This window comes from Sebastes umbrosus, chromosome 5 (genome assembly GCF_015220745.1).
Source record: "Sebastes umbrosus isolate fSebUmb1 chromosome 5, fSebUmb1.pri, whole genome shotgun sequence".
Lineage (NCBI taxonomy): Eukaryota > Metazoa > Chordata > Actinopteri > Perciformes > Sebastidae > Sebastes > Sebastes umbrosus.
This window is the reverse complement of record NC_051273.1, coordinates 23,404,613-23,414,452: the sequence shown is the minus strand read 5'-3', so window position 1 is coordinate 23,414,452 and position 9,840 is coordinate 23,404,613. Positions and strand designations below refer to the sequence as shown.

Sequence of the window (9,840 nt, the reverse complement as noted above, 5' to 3'; positions counted from 1 at the left end):
AGAGCCGCGTATTCCTGCTGTACAGTATTCAGTCCCGCGAAGATGGCTGAGACTATGGTCTGGTTGTGTGTTTGGGTTGACCCAGGGAGTCCAGCTCAAGTCCCCGGGGGAGAGGCTTGGTGCAAGGCCTGACCTTCTGGCGCTTTGTGGTATGCTAAATATGTAGAAGGAAACAAGCTGAACATCTATCTGTCTACATAAAAAGAGGGACTGTTTGCCTGCAGGCCAGGATATGAAGGGACACTGCAGAGAGCTGGGCCAATGTTGGGAGCTGTCAAATGTGTGAGTGTGTGCTGGGAGGCAGTGGGGAGAGGGGTGTGGGGGGGGTTGGTGGGGGGCGGCACTAGGCGTGGGTGATGTTGGCGATTACTTCTAAGAGGGACTACAATTAACCCTTAGCTTCTCTGTGACCCTCTCATTCCCATACTTAACCCCTCCCAGAGGTCAGAGGGCAACAGGCTCTAAGTGGCCTGTGGGTCTCTAACAGGGCAAATGAATCTGTGACAGTGAGAAGGAAACAGAAGCCTACAGAGGAGTGTGAACATGGCTGCATCGGTATACATTGGTTCACGTTGTTAGCATTCATGAGTGAGTGAAAGTGCTGTTGCTAATCTTAATATACCTGTTATACTAAATGTTGTGCAGCCAGGTGGACAAATTTGTCGAGTGGAAAGTAATGAATTTCCATTAGGCCACAATAATGAAAAATAAACTTGTCAGTGCATCTTGAAATGCGATACAGAAATGCATCACTGGGCTTTTCCCATTTCCCAGTTTGTACATCCTCGATTCCTTTCCTCACCTCCTCTCCTTGCATCTAAGTCCCGCACACAGAAGATGTGAGCAAAAGAGGCGAGGAAGAGACGCGACGAGAGAGGAGGTTGAGGCAATATGCATTTTACAAATGAGACATCCTCGCCTCGAAGCCGTCATTTTAAAACAACGTCGATTAAATATGACGTGTGGCACAGCTGCATCAGCTTTCCATTGCCACGCCTCTTTTATACATCACGGGTGCCGAAAAGACGGAGGATACACCGGTGTACCCTCGCTTATAGCTCCTCGGGCATGCCTCCTTCCTCCTCGTGCTCGCTTATGCTGAAATTTGCAGGGAAACACTGTAAACTAAACAAGTTAAAATGATGTAAAATGTTAATTGGTTGAATATGAAATGTTAGGGTATGGGAACTACAGTGCAAACTGAAGTTAAAGCATTGAAAGTGTTTGAAGTGTTTGAAGAGTAAACAAGATGAACGTCTACAGACATGCTAGCAGCTCTGTGAGGTTTTTTATTAAAGGCACAGCAGTGCTTTGAGCTAAATGCTAATATACGCTAATTAACATTAAACACAAAGTACAGCGGAGGCTGATGGGAATGTCATCGGTTTTGCAGGTATTTGGTCATAAACAAAAGGACAAATTATGGGACCTGATGATGGCGTTAGATGTTGAGACATTTCACTCAAAACCAAAAATGTCAACCTTATGGTGTCCTCTAAGGTTCTGTTTTCCTTGTTACCAGTTTTCAGTTATCATTTCCTGTTTTATTTTGGTATACTCACCTTTGTTTCTTGTTTGAAATGTTTCACTTCCTGCCCTTGTGTGATTGTCCTCTCCGCCCTGATTGTTTTCACCTGTCCCTCGTTAGCCTCGCTGTCACCTGTCCCTCGTTAGCCCCGCTGTCACCTGTCCCTTGTTATCACCCTCCTCTCATTGTTGGTCTGTGTGCTCTCCTGTGTCTGTGCTAGTTCGTCTTATCTGTTTCAGTGAGCTTTCCAGCCGTAAGTTCCTTGTGTTTTTCGGACCAATCTTCAGTTACCTTTACTCAGATCTTGCCCAGTGTGTCTGGATTCCTTGGCCTGTTTTTGGACTGCTTCCTGTGTACCGAAGCCTGCCATCTAGTAAGACTTTTTATTCATTACCTGTCAGTGTGTCGAGTCTTGCATTTGGGTCCTTTGTCTGTAGGCACCAGTTTGATACATGATGGTGCTATAAGAAAAGTCGGGATCACCAAAGTCATTATAGGAGTCATTGTCTGTGGATATCTGTACCATATTTTTGTGCCATTCCATCAAACAGTTCAGTGTGGATCAAAGTGGTGGACAGACGGACAGATTGCCATGCCTAAGCGCCATGCAGCTAGCATGGCTAAAAATAGTTGAAATGTCAATTGAAGTATAATGTAAGCGTTGAAATCCAACCCGTTCTCACTCCCAACTTGTTAAATGCCACCACTTATTCAGTGCCCCTTGGCGTCTGATATCAATGTGTCTGGTGAGATGCACCAGGCTTTCAACTAACTCCAATGTAAACCCATCCATGTCATTAATAGACGCTCAGTACAACGGATGTAGTATAAAGAGAGAGAGAATGTCTGCGTAGCGCGGTGGGGTGGGAGGTTGAATGTGTCAAACAAACACAGGACTTTCATCTACGCCGCTTTGGTCCCGTGTGAAACCAAGTCAACGTTGACTTATGTAGTTTTATAACTTCCGTACCTTACTAACACCAGTTACGTAACAAACAGACCTATTTTACATAACAAACATATTATTTAACCCAAACCACGTTCTTTCCCTAAACCTAACCCCTCTGTTGTGTAAGTAAACCTACGTTGGAAGTTTATTTTAAAATAACACTATGCATGTAGGATCCTGACAGACCAAATGTGGGTCAAAGAGTATGTTTGTGTGGGACAATGTGGGACACGTTACCAAGGCTGAGAGGTTGTCTCTAACTTAAATAATAAACATTTCTATTCTGCCCCTTATCTTGTAACATCTCTGTGCTTTGCCAGAATGCATCCCTAGATCGGCACAACTCTTTTTGAGCTAAATGTTTCTTATGAGACTCACATGAACTGTGTCGCTTCATGTCGTATCCCCCCCCGTGTGAGAATCGCCTTCCACCAACTTATAAATACTTATAAGTAGCTTCACAGTCTTTGTTGTAGTTGCTCTTCTTTTTCTTTGCGGTAGTTTCCATCATATTCTGCTTAAATCTGCAGAGCTTTGCAATTTTCCCCCGTTGTGCAAAGCGTTGCAAAGACGGTGAAATGTTAACCTGCACTTGACCCACGTGTCCACAGTTTGACAGCAAACACAGCGCCGTGATGACAGCCTTCCCTGCTTTCTTCAGTCATTGGATAAAAGCCAGATTTTAAAAAAAGCGTCTGTCCAGCAGCGGTTTAACTTTTGAAAACTAGAGCCAATGAAAATGTGGGACATCATCTCAATATGTGGGACGTGGGACAAGGGATAAAAATGCTGTGCAGCCCCTCGTAAAGTGGGACACCTGGTCACCCTATATGCATGTAACGAGTGGAAACTGACACGCTGTCCATGACATGTCCAAAACTGACGCTAGGGGTACGTTGAGCATCATAGGGCGGCTGTGGCTCAGAAATAGAGCGGGTCATCCACCAATCGGAAGGTCGGTTTGATCCCCAGCTCCTCCAGTCCACATGTCGAAGTGTCCTTGAGCAAGATACTTAACCCCAAACTGCTCCCGAAGGCTGTGCCATCAGTATGTGAATGAGTATTTAGATAAGATCCTGATGGGCAGGTTGGCACCTTGCATTGCAGCCTCTGCCATCAGTGTATGAGTAGTGTAAAGCATTTTGAGTGGTTGTAATACAAGAAAGGTGCTATATAAATGTAATTTACCATTTACCATAGTTTGAAGAGTAGAGCCACTGACCAGGTGGTGGTATTTGACGAGTTGGGAGTGAGAACGTGTTGAAATCGGATAACTTTAGAGTGTAAAAGTGTGCTTGGCTGGAGCTGAAGTGTCTATAAAATGTTGCATAAAACATCTAATTTTCCATTTCATTTAATGCTGCAGCCATAAAAAAAGTGAACATTTCACTCATTACAACTCTGATATACAGTAGCCTCCTGTGGCTTCAATTAAGTACCAGAAGATATAACAGAGATAGCGTGGAAGAAAATATTTTATCTAATTTCAAAGCTACTTAAGGGAAACTGGGAATATTGGGGTGGTGAGGGGTTTCATAGAGATGGATTCATAGTAACATGTATATACGTAGCGTGAAATTAGGTTTTGGCAGCCTTAGCGATGTTAATAGCTGTACAGTAAGTCACAGTACTACAACTTCAACCTTCTTTCTATAACTCATTTCCTTCTAAATTCAGGTGAGGTGCTTATTGCTGCAGGTCATGTTTATGTAGAGATTTATAAGAGACAGAGATAGATAATAAGTGAGACCTTTTCCTCCTCCTCTCCACAATAACTTTCCTGCCTAAATGTCCACCAAACACCACAGAATTTCAGCCAAGAACAGGGATTTACTGTGACTCATAAACTGTGCTTGCAACGTGTTTATGACCACATGTGATCCCCCCCCCCCGCCTGCACTGTGATTCCAGGGCGATGAGACTCCCTGCGCCCCCAGTAGGGACTCACGGTTTGGGTATGCCCTCCATGGAGACCCCCTGGCTCTCGGTGCAGAACAGTGGAGCCAGGCTGCCTGTAGTGGCTCCCCAGAGAGGCTGAAGGAGGGGGTATGGAGAGGTCTAGAGTTTAGAGGGTGGGGGCGGGGATGATTTGTCAAACAGATATGCAGCAGTTGAGTGCAGGTTTTGATCCAGCGTGGACACATCTGCTCAATACATTTAGCTCAATTAGCCACACATTGTTTATCGGACATGACGTTAGATACACACAATACCAAACCAGAGTGTTTTAGGTCTTAAATATGGTTCATGCATGTATTGGACATAAAGGCTTTTTGCCAGTTCAACTCAAAGGGAACAATAGTCAAAGAGTCTGAAGAAAGAGAAGTTTCTGCAGTGTTTGAAAGGCCCTGTCAGCACTTCTTCTGAAATGAAAAGAGAGACAGAAAATGAGGGAAAGACAACAAAAACACAGCTGGTAGTGTGAGATGAGAAGAAAAAAAACGTCTCAGGTTTGAGTTGTGAAAACACACTCTCGCTCTGCTTTGAATACCCCCAGTTAGTTCCCTCTTGTGAGGGGAACCACCAGCCGCCATCCAGCGCATTTACACTGGCACTTTGACTCCCACTCTGAACAATTCAGTTGTACTTTTACATTCTATTGTCTAGCTTACACACTGAATAATTCAATGGATGGATTCACTGGTTTTGGTGTGTGAAGCGACCCACACACCCTTCCAGTAAGCAAACCCCACTGACAGTAATTCACTAGAAGCTCACAACAGCAGGTATTCTGTACAGTCTTCCATATTACTAATATTTTCAGGAAAAGTTGTCTTTTTTTCTCTCCAATCCCCATTTCTCCTTGTTTAAAACTATTTCCAATGCAGGATGTAAAGATCTCACTAAAAAAAACATTTTCATTCACTTCTCCTGCCAGCCTAAACTGTAGACGTCGGTCAGTTTGAGCATGTTTGGTTTCCTGGATTGGTTATTCCACCGTTTTTTGATCCTTGCTGGCGCTGAAGGGGCCGCTGACAGAGACAAATACACCGCTGTCCACAGAGCTGACATTCACACTTGTGTCCCAGAGGAAGATGTTAACATCGTACACGCTCGGTTCTTGTAGAGATGACTCGGTTGGTTTATAGGCCTACAGAATGAGCATGTAAAATACAGCCTGGCCACATGACAACAATACTAAGATGTTTAAATAAGCCCTGGTGTAATACATTTTATACATTACATTCAGAATTCCTGTTATTAAGGGTTTTAAGCATCATTAATGGAGGCTATAAAAAGATCAGGGCTGGTAGAAGACGGGATATGTTGCTCTTCTCTGCTGTGCAAACGTGATTACAGAGAAGATCCCCAGCCCGGCGGGATCAGCGAGTCCACGGCAGATTATTGTTTGAATTACATGAACATAAGAACAGTCTTTATCTCTGCAGGTCTGTCATTTGCCTGACGTGCAATTCTGCTGGTGGGTCATTATGTTGTACACAACCACATGTACACATGTCTGCACATGCGCACGGGCGGACGCATGCATGTGCAGGATGCAAACCACAAACATTCAAGCAGTGTCTCTCTCTCTCTCTCTCTCTAAATACCAGTAAATCTCATCACATTTGCTCATGATTTATCAACTTAGTGTGGAACTCAATTTTGATCATGTGAGGAAATATGAACTATGACGATACTGCAGCTATCGTGCATATTTTTCAAAACAGGATAAAACCTTTTTTGGACGGAGTGAAAAGGCCTCCGGGTGTCCGTTTCCCACGAGAGAGGCTGACTGACATCCGAGAGCCGGCTTTGCTAGGAGAGGAATTGTCACCCTTCGTGGTGGATTGGAATCATAGACTGTATATATAGGAAGTGGACGTTGTCACTGTGACGTCAACAAAGCTTTGTGGACTGACGTTTTGAACATGAATGTATGAAGAGAACTGGATACAGCGTTACAGGCGGGCACCCCTTCATTCCGATCAGAGTTGCTCAGTGGTGCCTGAAGCCAAAACTACCCAGTGATAAAGTACCCGGATCATCCGCCGATCTTCCGCAGCTTTTGGGCCCATGTAGCAGGCACAGTAGCGTTGCCTTTAGCCCCGCCTCCCAGCCCTCGCTCCAGCCTTGGTCTGGATCTCATTCACATAAACGGAGGAAGAGAAATAACTCTGGATTTGTGCATTTTACAACTTTTAGGACCTAATGATTTAAATAAGGGTTATTCAAGTGTTCATAGTGGGAAATTGATTTACCTAAAAAAGTGTATGGGGAAAAAGTCTTTTTGGGCCCAATGACATCACGTGACGGACACAGAAGTTGTAGTACCGCTGTTTGGCCACTACGAAAATTGCTCTTCCTGGGGGCTTGTTTTTGAAGCCTTGAGTGCATCATTTTAGCCGTCTCCCTCTTGGTTTTTGGCGGTCGCCATTCAGTGAGTCTGTGACTTGCCGTAAGTTGGCTCAGTTGGCTCAGTTTATGCAGAGGTCAGCTCAATACAACGGTTGCTATGGCAAAGGTACACATAAAAATGGTTTCAACCCAGATAATATTCAATCAGTAAAATTAAATTCACTTTTGATTTTGCCAAAAACTAAAGTGTTTTCCACATATCCCTTATTATGGTGCAGTGACAGATCTAAATGCAATCCTTGAGTATGTTGACGTTTAAATATGCTGCATCAATTTTAGCCTGGCTATATCAAACTAGCTTCGTATACACCCCTCACATCTATATGGTGGAGAGGTTGTGTGGCTCTGTTTAGCGCTACATTGCTTAACAACATTTTCTTTTTCTCTTTGGCAATTACAATTTATTGACCAAATAAGTACAGAAGTCTAAACAAACACCAAGCGGATATTTTTGCAAAAAGGAATTTTAATTTTAAGTGTGCAGAACTTTAAACAGAAGGATTTCAGATCCTGCAGTCAGACCTGAAGAGAAGTGATATAACAGATTCATCTTTGCTCTTTAAGTGTCCCCCCCTCTCTCCAGCTGTCTCTCTTTCATCCGTCTCTCGGAGCGACGTGGCTGAGGTCCAGTTTCACGGGCTTAAATTGAATCAGGAAAATCAACTTCGTCTTCATCCTCATCTTTAATGAGAGAGGTGGAGGGATTTCCAAGGTGCTGCTCTGGCCTGTTTTCTTTAGAAAAGGTCTCGCTGTTCTGGGAAGGAAGCCTGGAGAAGTGGATTAGCTAAAACCCAAAGGAAGGAAGAAACAGATATGCTGGACCACATCACAGTACGCACACACACAACAAACCGAAACGCCGGGGCAGAGAGGTGTTATAAGAGCTCTAAGGAGGTTCCTCCCTCCCAGCTCACAATCAAACGGGACCAGAGAGGAGAGGGAAGGAGGAAAATCTAAAACACATTTTCACCCTTTCGCCCTGACATGTGGAACCTGTACTGGGAGTGTTTTCTTTTCATCTGGCTGTGATGGGGCTCAGGGGTTTCTACAGTGTCCCCTCTGCCCTCTCCTCCCAGGAGGGCTGTGCTGACCTAATTATCAACCAGGACACCCGCTCGCTGAGAACAACAGCACCTTCACAGCCTCATGCTAAGGCTCCACCATACCCTCCACAAGCTAAAGTACGGCACCATGTCACCACCTCGCTACCCTGGATGTCTGATTGAACTCATGGTGATTCATAGGAAGCTGTGACTTCCAGTAAGGTTATCTCCTCACATAAGAGTGAAATCGCCCTTCGTGACCACAGACTGTATATAAGAAGTGGACGTAGTCACCGTAGCGTCACCCATTGGTTTGTGGACTGCCGTTTTGAAGCCATTTTGGCCGTCACCATCTTGTTTTTTTGGAACCAGAAGTGACACAAGAGGGTTTAAGTACAACCGCACGCTGAATAAGACATTTTTAGGCAACCAAAAATATTTGATATTAACTTTCAAGAACTGAAAACACACTGTGAAAGGATAAAGTTGTAAGACGAAAACACGGACAACGCCATGGTAGCGACCTGTCATTCACAAGCATCCCCTGCTATATGGTCTATTTGACTCTAAATGGGACCATAATTTACTAAATGAACATCATGATGTATTGAAGAGGACTTGAAACTAGCGATTGAGACCATAAACTCATGTTTACAATGTTTACTTAGATAATAAATCAAGTGAGAAGTAGGGTCATTTTCTCATAGACTTCTACACAATCAGACTTATTTTTGCAACCAGAGGAGTCGCCCCCTGCTGGCTGTTAGAAAGAATGCAATTTTAAGGCACTTCCGCATATGCTTCACTTCTCAGACCACAGAGTTGCCCACTGTTTGTGATCTAATCAATTTTGCCAAGAGAACTGGGTTCAGTAGTGCATCTGGATTTGCACAGCTTGCTTTGTTTATTGTTGGGAAGCTGTTTCGGGGTCCTATTCATATCCTTGCACCAGTAAATGTTGCTGGATGGGAACTGAAAACGAGTAAAATTGCCCCCCAAAACCTCGTCATTCATCTTGCTCCACGTGATAAATGGTGTCTTTCATTTGAAAGATCATGTTTGATGGATGCATCTCTAATAGTATCTGATTGTAAGTGCAGCTAGAAAAGAGTGTGAGAGGCAGATTAAAAAGAAGGATGTGTGGGCGTAATAAAGACCGTGTACCTGCGACCTCAGCTCCGTTGTCAACTGCCGTTGCTCGCTCACACACACACACACTTTGAAACAAGGGTTTTCCTTTCCCCCCCTGCAGTTTCAGAATCCCCCCCTTGCACAGCTGAGAGTGTGACAAGCAGCGGTCCGCCGCCCCCGCACTGCGTGGGGTCCGTGTACCGCTCCGCTGTGCATCTGTGACACTCTGCTGGGTCGTGTCTCACCGATGGGATCCCCTCTCCCACACTCTCTTACCTTTTAGAATAAAGCTCCACATAATGACATTCAAACTTGTGAAAGGTTAAAGGGGTTTCGATAAATGTTTCATGCGATGAGCGCTCAGCTGTCGAAGAATAGTGGACCTCAGCGCAAAAATAGGCCTCTGATTCAATGTTTCTATCTGCTGTAAATGAAGAAATATTCACACCAAATCACAGATCCTTTAACTTTAATTGCTGAGATCTGAGAACACAACAACATTGCTGGAGACGGATCAACAAATACAAGCTGTGACACCAGCGGACAGTTTTTAGCCTCGCGAGCAGCGTGTTGGTCTGTCACTCGGTCTGTCCATCACTTTGGTCTGGACTGAAATATCTCCACAACTATTGGATGGATTGCCATTTAATATTGTGCAGATATTCCTGGATCCAAAAAGATGAAGCCTACGAGCTTTGGTGATCCCCTGACTTGACTTTTAGTGCCTCCATGAAGTTCACGTTTGTGATTTTGAGTGAAATGTTTTGATTGTCCAATACTTTCGTTTATGACGTTTTACTCGCAAAACTAATGACTTTCCCATCAGCCTC

The 9,840-nt window shown here is 44.3% G+C and overlaps 1 long non-coding RNA gene across 1 annotated transcript in view; it reads left to right on the top strand.

Annotated features, from left to right (window-relative positions):
- Positions 1 to 1,731: 1,731 nt before the first annotated feature.
- Positions 1,732 to 9,840, top strand: part of LOC119487887 — a 33,320-nt gene continuing 25,211 nt past the window's right edge. Inside the window, exon 1 of the long non-coding RNA XR_005206803.1 lies at positions 1,732 to 1,901. This is a non-coding gene — a long non-coding RNA (uncharacterized LOC119487887). The remainder of the gene's footprint in view (positions 1,902 to 9,840) is intronic.